The sequence below is a fragment of the Mastomys coucha genome, unplaced genomic scaffold (assembly GCF_008632895.1).
Source record: "Mastomys coucha isolate ucsf_1 unplaced genomic scaffold, UCSF_Mcou_1 pScaffold23, whole genome shotgun sequence".
Classification (NCBI taxonomy): Eukaryota; Metazoa; Chordata; class Mammalia; order Rodentia; family Muridae; genus Mastomys; species Mastomys coucha.
Window position 1 is genome coordinate 14,662,927 of NW_022196906.1, and position 14,488 is coordinate 14,677,414.

Genomic DNA, 14,488 nt, shown 5'->3' on the forward strand with positions numbered 1-14,488 from the left:
CTGAGCCATTTCACTGGCCCTTGTAGCAGTTTCAGAGAACTATAACTATCATGAACACCAAAAGTGAACTGAATAAATTCTGAGTTAAATTCAACATGAAATTTGGTTTTGTTGTTATTGGTTTGTTTTTCAAGATAAGGATTCTCTTTGTAGCCCTGGCTGTCCTGGAACTTACTTGCTAGACCAGGCTGGCTTTGAATTCACAAAGATCTTCCTCCCTCTGCCTCTTGACTGTTGGGACTAAAGGTGTGTGTCACTATGCCCAACTTATTGTTTTTATTTATGTGTTTATGTGTGTGCCTGGGTTTGCATAAGTGCACCATGTGCATGCAGGAATCCACAGAGGTCAGAAGGTGTCAGAGCCCCTCTTATTACAGATGGTCATAAGGCATTGTGGGAGTGCTAAGAACCAACCCAGGGCCTTTGCAAATGAAGTAAGTGCTCTTAATTGCTGAGCCACCGCTCTAGTCCCTTCAGAAGTTTTAAAAACTACATTCCTTTATTTCCATGAGGGAGAACACAGGTGTGCCCATGACACAGCACCCTGTGGAGGTTGGGACAATTTGTCAGAGTGGATTTTCTCTTTTTACCACATGAGTTCATGGGTTCCTGGGTTCAAACTCAGTTCTCATGTTTGGTGGCAAGTGCCTTCACCCACTGGGCACTCTCGATGGTTGCTTTATATATGGGATGAAGGTAAAGTTCCTTTCATCCACCTGAGTTGCTCTAGGTAATCACATGGTGAAATGAAGGTTCTTTATCTGGGTTTGATCAGTAATGTTCTTGAATTAAGAGATGTCCTGTGGAGCAGTGGTGGCGCACACTTTTAATCCCAGCACTTGGGAGGCAGAGGCAGGTGGATTTCTGAGTTCAAGGCCAGGCTGGTCTACAGAGTGAGTTCCAGGACAGCCAGCGCTACATAGAGAAACCCTGTCTCAAAAAAAAACAAAAAAACAGGGGCTGGTGAGATTGGCTCAGAGGGTAAGAGCACTGACTGCTCTTCTGAAGGTCTTGAGTTCAAATCCCAGCAACCACATGGTGGCTCACAACCCCCATAATGAGACCTGACATCCCCTTCTGGTGTGTCTGAAGACAGCTACAGTGTACTTATGTTAATAATAAATAAATCTTTAAAAAAAAAAACAAAAACCAAAAACAAGAAGAATGTTGAATTGGTATCAATCACACAGCCTTCAGCAACATATTGAGACATTAGGCACAACAGATATAAAATGCAGGATTCAGCCTGGCATGTCTTTAATCCCAGCACTTGGGAGGCAGAGGTAGGCAGATTTCTGTAAGTCTGAGGTCAGCCTGGTCTACAAATCAAGTTCTAGGAGAGCTACATCTACATAGAGAAAACTTGTCTCAAGAAAATAAATAAATAGATACTCCAGGATTCACCAAATGCATGTGGTTAATGAGTACATAAGATAGCTAATCATCTTCTGGGTAGATGACCACTACTGTAGCATTCTAAATTCATGTCACAATTTTCAGAGCATGGGGAGTGCTTTTGGGGGGTCGTGTGAACCTCAGCCTTCATAAAATATTAATGCAAAGCCCTTGCTCCTACCGGCAGTGTCAGAGAGTCCCTTGTTTTACTTTAACTTCGTTGGACGGAGAGATCACTAACTGAGCTGTTTTGTCATGCCTTTACACGGGCAGATCTTTGCTCTGACAGTGTGTAAAGCCACCTCGATCTCTCTGGGATGGTCTGGCGCTGCTTAGTGTTTGAGTTCCCAGATAGGCAGACTTGGCTTTACCAAGATGAGCCCACACAATCTAGGAGGGATTAGTGCATGCTCCCAGGAGGTATAACAAATAGTATGTACTCCATGGGTCCATCGGGAGGTACAAATCCAGCCCCACCAATCAGGACGCCCATAGTGGCATCCGAGCACGCCTCAGTCTCCCAGCACATCAGCACTATCACTTCATCTTTGTCTCCAGCTAGAGTTTGGAGAGTTTGAGTCATCGCCCACATTAATGGTGCTTCATTTTGTCCTACTGGCCTGTACAGGATCTATACAGTTTCCAGTAAGTGATCTTTCCATTTATGGAATGAGCCTTGCCCTATTTTACTATATGAATAAATATATTTATAAATGTAATATAAATATATCTGAATTATAAATATAAATATATAAAATATATAAATAGCAACTAACTAATCATAGATGTTTTGGCATCTGTGATAGCTATTCTTGATTGTCAACTTGACTATAATTGGAATTAACTAAAACCCAAATGGTTGGGCATAGAGGGATTTTTTTTCCCTTAATTAAATCACTTGAAGTAGGAAAACCCACTTTTAATCTTTGAGGTATGAAGATATACCTTTAATCCAGATCTTTTTTTTTAAGATGTATTTATTTGTTTGTTTATTTATTTATTTATTATATGTAAGTACACTGTAGCTGTCTCCAGACGCACCAGAAGAGGGCATGAGGCTTCATTATGGATGGTTATAAGCCACCATGTGGTTGCTGGGATTTGAACTCAGGTCCTTTGCAAGAGCAGTCAGTGCCCTTAACCACTGAGCCATCTTTCCAGCCTCCAATCCAGATCTTTTTTTTAGTGAGTTGGGTTTCAAGACAGTTTTCTCTCTCTCTCCCTCTCCCTCTCCCTCTCTCTCTCTTGTTCTCTCTCTCACTCTCTTTCTCTCTCTTTAAAGATTTATTTATTTATTTATTTTATGTATATGAGAACACTGTAGCTGTCTTCAAACACACCAGAAGAGGAAATCAGATCCCATTACAGATGGTTGTGAGTCATCATGTGGTTGCTGGGAATTGAACTCAGGACCTCTGGAAAAGCAGTCAGTGCTCTTAACCGCTGAGCCAACTCTCCAGCCCCAAGGGTTTCTCTGTATAGCTCTGGCTTTTCTGGAACTTACTCTGTAGACCAGCCTGCAAGAGATCTGCCCGCCTCTGCCTCTGCCTCTGCCTCTGCCTCTGCCTCTGCCTCCTCTGCCTCCTCTGCCTCTGCCTCTGCCTCCTCTGCCTCTGCCTCTGCCCCTGCCCCTGCCCCTGCCCCTGCCCCTGCCCCTGCCCCTGCCCCTGCCCCTGCCTCTGCCTCAGCCTAGAAATAAAGGTGTCCACTACCAACGCCCAGCTATCCAGATCTTTGAGGTAGGAAAGTCCACCTTTAATCTCAGCCATACGTTCTGGTGACAGCTTCTGTAAAAAACAGAAAGGACAGAAACTCTCTTTTTGCCTCCTTGCCCTCACTCTCTAGCAAGTCCATTCATCCACTGGAATTAAGAGTCTACTTCTTCAGAATTTCAGAACATTGAAGATCAGCTGAGACATCCAGCCTCATGGACTAAATAGCTCCTGGATTCCTGGATCTTCCATTAGTAGACAGCCATAGATTGCTGGACTGTCTGAACCACAGCCTGTAAGCCATTCTAATAAATCTAATAAATAATAAAATTATATATAATAAACCCCATATATGATAGATAGGTGATAGATAGATGATAGATAGATAGACAGACTCATTCTATAAGTGTTATTCCTCTAGAGAATCCTGACTAATATAGCATCTCATTTTTCTACCAAATCCACAGCTTACAGATGATAGAGAATGTGGAAAATTCATTTTATACTATGCAACTTAGTGCATTGCTATATTAACTGAAAATGTGAAGTGGCTTCCATTATCACCCAAGGTTTGTATGGGAGTGTCATAACTTTGCCCTAAGGAGTCCATGTAGTATTCATTTGGGTAGCATGGGCACATAGGCATACAATCAACTGTCCAGATTTTGGAATCTACTGCCACACAGATAGACTGACAATTTTGAGATCAGGTCAATCCACATTATTGATCTGACAGATCTGTCTGGTGATTTTCTCTGATGAATATGATCTTTCCAATGATGCAGGATATCCCACTTCTGCATCTGCTGGCCGAGGACACTTTTGAGGGTATTCTGCTTTATGATGTCCTGAGTAATAGGCATCCCATAGCCCTGTGTCCACCTGTGAGCAGCACACTTTCCAAAAGATCTACATTTGTGAGAAGCTCCTTAGTGCTTGTCAGAGGGAGCTTACACACTCAGTGAAATCTGAGCTAAAGAATCTGGATTCTTGCTCTGAAGAGCTTGTTCTGTGGAGGCAAGTATACACACTGCGAGCATCACCATCAAACACAGTGTCACTGACTGATTACTGCCAAATATCCTCCCATCCAGGCTTCCCTCATACTTCTGTGCCATTTCTGGTCCATTCATGTTTTTACTACCAGGCCATCCAAATGGCCATTTCATTTGCCACAGACCAGTTTTATGTACACATGGCCTTGTCATGAGTCAGTTTGAATAGCTTTATAGACAGCATGTAACTCTGCATTATTGGTGACTCATACCAGAGGCTGTGGAGACAATTGATCAAAAGACTTCCCCAAATTAATTGGAGACTCTGTTGTAACATCCAAAGTGAGGGAACAGTCAGATTCTGCTGGGAGCATGTTCCTGATTTCTTCATGTAGCAAGGACTCCACTAGGAGTCTTGCTCTGTCTTGCGCATGCCTCTTCCATTTAGTGACCCTGGGCTCCTGTGCATGCCCTGTTTTACGAGTGGTGGGCTTGAGATGTGTCCATGTTGTAATTGGACTGCAGAGTCTCATCAGTGTTTCATGATGAGCAGTGTTTGGTTCAATGTCAATCAAAGCCCAGAAAGAGCTAGTAAGTGTTTCTCTAAAGGAGTTTATGCTTCAGTGGCAGAGGACAGATTGCTATTCCAGAAGCCTGAAGCACCCTCTGTTCTCCTCATCCCTGCCACAAACTCCAGTCAGCATACATCCCATCAGCTGTTACTTGAAATTCAGTGGGGCCTGTTGTGGCCAGCTAGAGCTCTAAGGCCACATATTGTCTGTTTTGCATGTTCAAATGCTTGTTCCTGCTTAGGTCCTATGCAAACTGAAATTTGTTTCTAGCTACTTTTTATAGGAAGTTCACACTGTCCTAGATGAGGGATGGTGGTGCCAAAAACCAATTAGACCAATGGGTTGATTTTTGATCCTGTAGAGTGGGAACTACTAATATCTTCTCTCTGAATGTAGGTAATATCTCCCATCTACCTTGATTACAAAATACTTTCTCCACATTAAACAGCAGTTTCCATTCCTCAAACTTCCACAGGGTTGATTTCCCACCCAAATTATTTTAATCCTGCAGTCACCGACACTAAAGCTTCTGACTCTGCATCTTCCTCCACCCTCCGCAGCAAGAGATGGTCGGTGCCATGCATTATTTGAATGGAGACAGGCACCTTTATGCTCTCTGAATGCCCTGCCATGAAGTGGTAGCATATGGTAGGACTATGAACATATCCTTGGGGTAGACATGGAAATGTATATTCTTTGCCCTTGCCAGGTAAAAGCAAACTGCTTTCATTGATCAGGACAGGTGTATAGTGAAGAAAGCATTGGCCAGATCTATGATAGAGTCAAGTGCCTAGATGATCTATGATAGAGTCAAGTGCCTAGATGATCTATGATAGAGTCAAGTGCCTAGATGATCTATGATAGAGTCAAGTGCCTAGATGATCTATGATAGAGTCAAGTGCCTAGATGATCTATGATAGAGTCAAGTGCCTAGATGACACTGTACTTCTCTGAAAAGGTGACATCACCTGGACAGCAGCAGTGAGAGGAGTTCCTTACTCAACTCCAGCAGCCTTTGGTCCTCTTCCACCATCATTTACTTTTCTAACATGCCATATGGATTTTTTCCACTAAGTAGTAGCAGGTGACAAAATGTATACTTCCAAATCCTCTGTAGTCTGGGATATTTCTTCCTATCCACCTGCTGATACTCATTTGAATCGCCTTAGCTGCTCACCAGCACAGGTGCCTGTTGAGGCTTACAAAAACCAGTTTTGATCCTTTTAACATATCAATGTTCACAATCTACTCTTGAGTGAGAACTATCATTACTTCATGCCTCTGTTTAGGCAGCTGGCCACTTTTGAGTGGAACCTTTACTTGTTTATCATAAATCCCCTCCCCTAACCTAGTATTTGTAACTGATTTCTCTTTGAGCTATTTTGGAATACCATACATTAAACAAGCCTCATCCCCAGGATCCACCAAAGTTAGGAATATGGTAGCTGACCCATTTTTCCAATCGACTATGACTTTAATGAAGGGTCTAAAAAGTCTTTACGAGTCACCCTAGCTTCTGAAGTTGGGCTTTCCAGTTTTTGAGGGCAAGTCAACAAATAAAGCCGAAGGAACCGCTCTAGTAATGGGGACTACCAAGGAAGCACCAGCTGGGGGCTTTCCAGAGGACAAGGATGCTTTCTGTACATGCGATGCTTTATCTTTAAACATCTGCCACAGCTCTTGGCTAGCCACTCCATCTATTTTATCACATGGCAGTTCTGACTGAAGAAGGGCAGTGAACATTTGCTTCTGAGAAATGTAAGCTCCCCTCCCATGATACACATCGGAAGGTCACTTTCCCACAGTCCAGTCACTCAACCTCCCACTTTGGGAAACCTTTAAAATCATTGGATTTTACAGTCTTAAAAATACAGTTAATAAATTATCTATATCACTTGTTAGCAGAGTCCTGATAATTTGCTTAGAAGCAGGAGATGTGGTTTTAACTATCCTATTCCAGGGCCAGTGAGATAGATTGCAAAGACACTTGATCCCAAACTGATGATCTGAGTTTGATCCCCAAGATCCACATGGTAGAAGAAAAGAACCAACTCCCCAAAGCTGCCCTCTCATTTCCACACATGCTCTGTGGCATGAGTTACACACACCACAATAAGTAAATAAGTATTTAAATATTTAAATATTTAATTATCCTACTCCTGATTTGTATTCCTCAAGGAATGGTAGTGAGATCATCAGCCATTCCAACAAACACACTGGATGCTTCCGGGATTCCCCCATTGTTTGCACACAATCCCTTAAGGAGTAACATGGTTGATTAGCTATGTGTCACAAACTGTCACTCAAGTATTCGTCCCTGTGTGCCCCTCGTAGCCAGTTCCAACAGGTTGCTACTGTCAGTTGGCCTGCCCTGTGCATCCATAGTGTAAGCCCTTAAGCTCCACTCTTGGAACACACTGCAATGGCAGGTTCTGTGATGACAATAGCAACTCTAAGTCTCTTGCAACCACTTCAATACCAGTCAGTGACACCTAGCTCATCCAACTGCATTAGCCAGGTAGTCAGGGGCTCCCCATACCTCTAGCAGCCCTAGATAATGTAATTTATTTCTATGCAATCTAGGCTGGCTCCAAAAAACAGTCCTACTCCTTCTGGCTCCTGAATACTGAGATCACAAGTATGCACTGCCGTGCCTGACTGACTTCTACTTCTCTTTGGTTTTGTGGGGTTTACACTTGCTTTTGTCCAGTTGTTTTTTGTTTGTTTCTGTTTTTGTTGGTTTTTGTTTTTGTTTTATTTTGTTTTTTGGTTTTTTCAAGACAGGGTTTCTCTGTGTAGCCCTGGCTGTCCTAGAACTCACTCTGTAGACCAGGCTGGCCTCGAACTCAGAAATCCACCTGCCTCTGCCTCCCAAGTGCTGGGATTAAAGGCGTGCCCCACAACTGCCCGGCGTTTTGGTTTTTGGTTTTGGGGGGTTTGGTTTGGCTTGCTTTGGTTTTGTTTTTTTGAGACAGGGTCTTACTATGTCACTCTGGAACTCACTACATAAACCAGGTTGGCTTTGAACTCTGAATGATCTGACTGCCTCTGCCTCCTGAGTACTGGGATTAATGTTGTGTGCCACCATACCCTCCCATTTTTATTATTTTTATTATTTTAGGTGTATGGGTGTTTTGCTGCATACGTGCCTGTGTGGCACTTGCTTGTCTGGTACCCAAAGAGGACAGAAAAAGCCATTGAATTCCCTGGAACTGGAGTTATAAATAGTTGTAAGCCACCATGCCAGGGCTGGAAATAAAATTTGGGTCTTCTTGAAGTGCAGCCTGTGCCCCTAACTGCTGGACCATTTTTTTCATTCCTATTTTTTGTTTTTTGGGGCAGGGTTCCATTCTGTAGCTCAGGCTGGCCTGGAACTTCTTTCCATCCTCATGTCTTGTTGACCTGAATACTAAGACTATAGGTAAATTTTGGTTTTGTTCCTTTTTCAAAATTCTTATGAGCATGTGAAGTGACTCTTACCAGCTTGACTGTGGTAAATATGGCTCTAGGCTTTACCCTTCTCCCCAGTTCCTTCTGCCTTGCTAAAAACCGTTAGATTACATTCTTAAAGCTAGCCCCCAAGGTCTATTCCTTTATTTGGCTAATTCCTCCTCCTAAAGCTGACCACCAAGGTCTAACTATCAAAGTACTGAAGTCCAGCAACAAAAAGCCCCCTTTGGCTGTCCCAATTAACATGCTCAATTAAAATTAAACATCTCTTCCTGGTATGGGTTTCCCCCTTTACCTTTATGAACTGCCATTTTTCTATGGACCACATCTGCTCCTCTTGATCCAGAGGCAGTCCTTTCGCTGCCTGGATGAATACTCCTTCCCCCTCTTCCTTACTCCTTTCTCCCCTTTTCTGTTCCCTTCCCCATTCTCTCACTTCCTCTATGTTCTGTCTTTGTTCCTTATTCCTATCCTCCATCCCTCTGGGACAAATATATATCATCACTGTGTTGAGAATTTGGTCTTGGGGATCCTGAGTCAATACTTTTCCTTTCAGCATGCACATGTGTGTATAGTGTGTGTGTGTGTGTGTGTGCGCGCGCGCGTTCCTATGTATGAGTGCAGTTTTGCATGTATCATGGGGGTCAGAGGACAACCTCAGGCATTGGCTCTCACCTTCCACTTTGAGACAGGGTCTTCTTGTTTTCCAACCCAAAATTCCAGGCTGCCAGCCTCTGGTGTCTTATGTCTCCACCTCCCATTTCATGGACGCCTGAGACAACAGACCCCTTTCGGCACCCTGTTTTGCATGAGTTCCAGAGACTCAGTGCAGGTCGTCCCCGTGCTGCAAGCTCTTCACCCGCTGAGTCATAGACCCAGCAGTTCTCGCTTTTAATTAATTTTTTCTGGGTGTTGCTTTAAGCCCTTGCCTTTCCCTTCCACAGCCTTTCTGTTTGCTTTGTAGATTCTCTCAAATAGCTGACCTATGCATTCTGTGAAAGCTTCCCTTAAAAGAGACAGGGAAAATTATCTCCCAAACTGAACCATTCCTTTTTAAAAGCCACTTAACCCATACTCAGGGAGGAGAATTTTATTTTTTAGAATTTTTAAGAATTATATGTATGTGTGCAAGGAGTATATGCACTCAGTTCAATGTCCTTAGAGGCAATAGGCATCAGAGCCCCTGGAACTGGAGTTACAGGCAGTTGTGAGCCATCTGATGTGTGTGTTGGGAATATGAACTCAGGATCCCGGAAGAGCAGAAACGCTCTAACTACTGAGCCATCTCTCCAGCCCTTGGTACCATTTTTGTTCAATTTATTAAACAGACAAAAAGGTGTTATCTGAACAGCTATATAGTACCGTGCAGCCCAGGTTCCAACCTTCTTGAGCTAGCCACCCAGGAAGCCCCTCCAGGCACTGACCATGTCAATTATGGACCACAGCAGGCAGGTCACAGCCATCTGCAGCACCATTGCCACGCCTGGTCCTTCATCCTGAGCTGCTGATGCTATCTGCAGCTGCAGCACATCAGACCGTTGGAGATCATCGTGGGCAACTGCTGTGGGAGGGGAGGTTTGGACACTCACCTCCACAGCCTTCTCCCTTACTAACCGCTTGCAGTAACTCAAGCCATCTGTCCTGCCCTTCCCTCTCTGCCTCTTGGTATGGCTGCCTTTCTGCACTAGGGCCGGTGCCCCCGCAGGGCTTTTGCTCCTTGTGTGTTATAGCTGAGCCTGTATTTGGAGCTTCTACTGTAATATGGGACCTAACCAGCCTGTGAACTGTAAATGGACCCCAGAAATACGTGGGAAAACTCTGTTATTTATTTGTGTATGTGTATGCAAGTGTGCAGATGAGAGTGTATGCCACAACTTGTATGTGGAGGTCAGAGGACAACTTGAGGGAGTCACCTCCTACTATATGGGATCTTGGGGCTCAAACTCGGGCCAGCAGACTTGGAGGCAAGCACCTTTCCTGCTGAGTGCTGAGTCTTCTCAACAGCCTTTACCCTTGTTTTAACACTGAACACAAGCTGGGCAGTGGTGGCACAGGCCTTTAATCCCAGCACTTGGGAGACAGAGGCAGGTGGACTTCTGAGTTCGAGGTCAGCCTGGTCTATAGAGTGAGTTCCAGGACATCCAAGGCTACACAGAGAAACCCTGTCTCGAAAAAAACAAAACAAAAAAACAAAAACAAAACAAAACAAAAAAACAAACAAAAACAAAAAAAAGAAAGCAAAAGCAGGTGGATCTCTGACTTCAAGGCCAGCCTAGTCTATAGGGTAAGTTCCAGGACAGTGAAAAACCAAAACCAAACCAAGCCAAATCAAGTCAAAAACCCACAAAAGAGACAGTAGTATAATTGGGGCATGGTGGCAGTCACCTGTGGTCACCACTACTCAGGAAGTTCAGGCAGGCAGTCCACTTGAAGCCAGCCTGGACAACAGTGAGACCCCACCTCAAAATAATCATAGTAAACATGCATTTTTTTTTTACACCTGACTTGCTATGTAGTATGGTTACGTAATTCATCCATGTTATTGCATGTACCTGTGTAGTACACATGACTCCTGCCACATGCTATGACTTTGCCTAAGCCCATCCCACTGAGTATAGATGGAATGTATAGCTTCCTTGTAATCATGCGAATATGGAGGAATTCACTGACCCAAATTCTGGAAATCAGGCCAGAAAGCCTGCCCTGGGAGCAGCCACCAGCCCTGCAGGCTCTGAGTCTTAGCGCTTCTGGGCTGTCCTGGTTCTGAGCCAGAGTCCAGGTAGGTTGACACTGTCCTCCACTGAGACCTAAAAGATGACATCCAGGGGTTTGGAGAGTTGGCTCGGCAGTCAAGAGCACTTGTGGGTCTTGCAGAGGACCTGAATTTGATTCCCAGTGCCCACACGGTGGCTCATAACTATCTCTAATTCCAGTCCCAGAGGATCTGATGCCCCTTTCTGATCTCCACAGGACCAGGCACACACATGGTGTGCATACATACATGCAGACAGAACATTCATACACATAAAATAATAAAATTTAAAATTTTTAATTGGAGTAACAGACACCTTGTATACCAGCACTGGGGGAGAGAGAAGCAAGCAGATCTTTGCAAGTTCCAGGTCATACAGGGTTACATAGTGAGACCCTGTCCACTCTGTAGACCAGGCTGATCTCGAACTCAGGGCTTAGGCAAAGTCATAGCATGTGCCAGGAGTCATGTGTACTACACAGGTACATGCAATAACATGGATGAATTACGTAACCATACTACATAGCAAGTCAGGTGTAAAAAAAAAAAAAATGTATGTTTACTATGATTATTTTGAGATGGGGTCTCACTGTTGTCCAGGCTGGCTTCAAATGGACTGCCTGCCTGAACTTCCTGAGTAGTGGTGACCACAGGTGACTGCCACCATGCCCCAATTATACTACTGTCTCTTTTGTGGGTTTTTGACTTGATTTGGCTTGGTTTGGTTTTGGTTTTTCACTGAACAAAACCACAAGCCCCACAAAGTGTTTGTAGCAAAGTACCCCAGTGTCAGAGGGGCCTTGTCTAAGGGTCATCCTGGAAATGCATCTTGACTTTTGATTGTGCTAACAGCTCCCTCTCTGGGCTGCATCCTGTCAAGAGGGGGCTGGCACCCCGTGAAAGGAGAGGCTGGAGACCACTTCTTCTTCAGCATGTTAAAAGACATCTTATTTTTAATTTATGGATATGCCTGTATGCAGGTGTGTGCATGAGAACATAGAGCCAGCAGAGGCTGGAGGATCTCCCTAGAACTGCAGAGTTGCAGTTCTGAGCTGTTCTACGTGGGTGCTGGGAACTGAACTCAAATCCTTTGCAGGAGCCTTTTAACCCTGAGCCGTCTCTACTGCCCAATTAGAATTTTTTTTAAATGAAGTGTATTTACTTATGAGGGTGGCATGTGTGGAGCTCAGAGGGAAACTCTCATGAGTTGGTTCTCTTCCTCCACCATGTAGGGGGATGGAACTCCGGCTGTTGGGTTCCATTGCAATGCACTCGGCAAGCTTGTGAGCCCAGGAAGTTCTAATGGATTTAGGTTTTTGTAAAAACCTTTGGGGTACTTCACCCCCTTTCCTCCACTCTGCCCAAAGTCAGGTCATAAGGGCTTGGGATCAGTGGGGTTAACATGTGTTCCCAGGATTCAGCTGCTCTAGAAGCGTAGAAGTGGGATATAAGCCCAGCCTTGACCCCTCCCTAAACTCCAGGAGGAGTAGCTGATGGGAGTGATTGGCTGTGCTCAGTTCTTAATCCCTGCTCCTCACCCCACATTGCCTTTATGACTAGACTCTCAGAAATTCAGGACCTGTGTAGTGTGTCGTTACAAAAAATCCAAACCACGTCAAACTGGCTATGCACTGGCAATGGCAAGCCGCTCGCACCTCCCAGGCCATGTTCTTCCCTTTTCCCTTCTCCCAACCCAGTACCCGCTAGTGAAGACCCTTAGTTGTTTTCCCAAGGGCCCTGAGTTAGCCAGCCTGCTGGCATCTCTTCTTTTCCCAATTACAGGAGAAGAGGGTGGAGTGCTCATCTGAGAAGTTCAAGAAACCAAACCTCCAGGAGCTATCCCTGAGCTGGGCACCGTGTGACCTCTTTTAAATGTTGTAATTTTATGTGTTACGTTTTTCCTGAATGTACATCTGTGCACCACCTGCATGCCTACTGCCACTAGAAGCCATCTCCTGGCACTGGGGTTATGGATAGTTTTGAACCACTATGTGGGTGCTGTGAATCAAACCTGGGTTGTCTGCAAGAGCAGGAAATGCTCTTAACCACTGAGGCATCGTTCCAGCTGAAAAAATATATTTGTTTTTCTAACACATTGAGAGGTACTAGGAGGGCATTCTTCACTGTTTGAACCTCAAGCAGTGACCACAATGATGGGGAGTGCACACTAATCTCAGGGCACTTCCCCAGTATGCAGGCGGTCTGAGGCTGGCTCCACAGAGTGAAGGAAAGAAAATGATTCAGAGGAAGGGGGAGAGTGAGTTAAGGGAGGGGAGAGGAGGAGGTGGAATGATGAGGGGAGTGAAAAAAAGGAAGGGAGGAAGTGGCCGGGCTAACATATGATTTTAGTCTGCTCTGAGCCTGGACCACACCCTCAGCTCAACTAATAGGATTTTAAACTAACTTTGTGCACAATCTGCACACTATTGCTTTCAAAACTATTTCATTCAGCATGGGGAGAATAATTTAATTTTTCTTTTTTCTTTTTTTCTGCTGAAGGAAATTTGGACTTTCCACAACAGCATTTTCGAGTCAAGCTTCTATAAGTAATGTTTTCCTCTTACAAGCTCTCTTGGGTGTTTGGGGATGGAGTCTAGGGTCACTCTATTACATATACTGACAAGTATCACTCTATTACATCCTAGTTGTTTTCTCTCTCTCTCTCACTCTCTCTCACTCTCTCTCTGTCTCTCTCTGTGTCTTTCTCTCTTCCTCTGCCTCTGTCTCTGTTTCTCTCTCTCTCTGTGTCTCTCTGTCTCCCCCAGCCCCCGTCCCTCTCTGACACAGGGTCTCATGAAGCCCAGTTTGGTCTCTAACTGCTATGTAGTGGAGGCTGGCCTTGAACTCCTGAATCTACTACCTCTGCCTCCAGAGTGCTAGCATTACAGGTGTGTATCTCCCATACTCAGTTCCCATTCCTCAATGATGACCATGAATTTTATTCTTTAGACTATACACATGCTCAAATTACTGAAAAAAATGTTTTTCAAAGTTAGTTTAAAAAAACAAAACATCCACAAGGGTGGTCAGCAAGATGTCTCTGCTGCCAAGCACCTGGCCCTGAGGTCAGTTCCTGGGCCTACATGGTAAAAAAGGATTCCTGCAAGATGTCCTTACACACGGGCGCGCGCACACACACACACACACACACATCACATCACATACATTAAATGAATTTGTAATAGAAATTTAAGAAAGAGACCATGGGGCCAGGCAGTGGTGGCGCACGCCTTTAATCCCAGCACTTGGGAGGCAGAGACAGGCAGATTTTTAAATTCGAGGCTAGCATGGTCTACAGAGTGAGTTCCAGGACAGCCAGGGCTATACAGAGAAACCCTGTCTCAAAAAACCAAAAAATAAAAAATAAAAAAAAGAAGAAAGAGACTATGTCTCAAAAATTAATTTGAAAGGAATTTTGCCAAGTCATACTTGCAATGCTCCTGACTCTAAACGCCTATGCTCAAGAAAACCAAAAAGCTGGGGGCCTGGACTATAGTTTCAGACTCCCATTGTGCGGCCAAGAGAGCCCAGCCCCAGAGGAATTTAAAAAACAAAAAACAAACTAAAACACCGCAAGGGGTTGAGGCATTTTTACAATTCTCACAGCCCTGG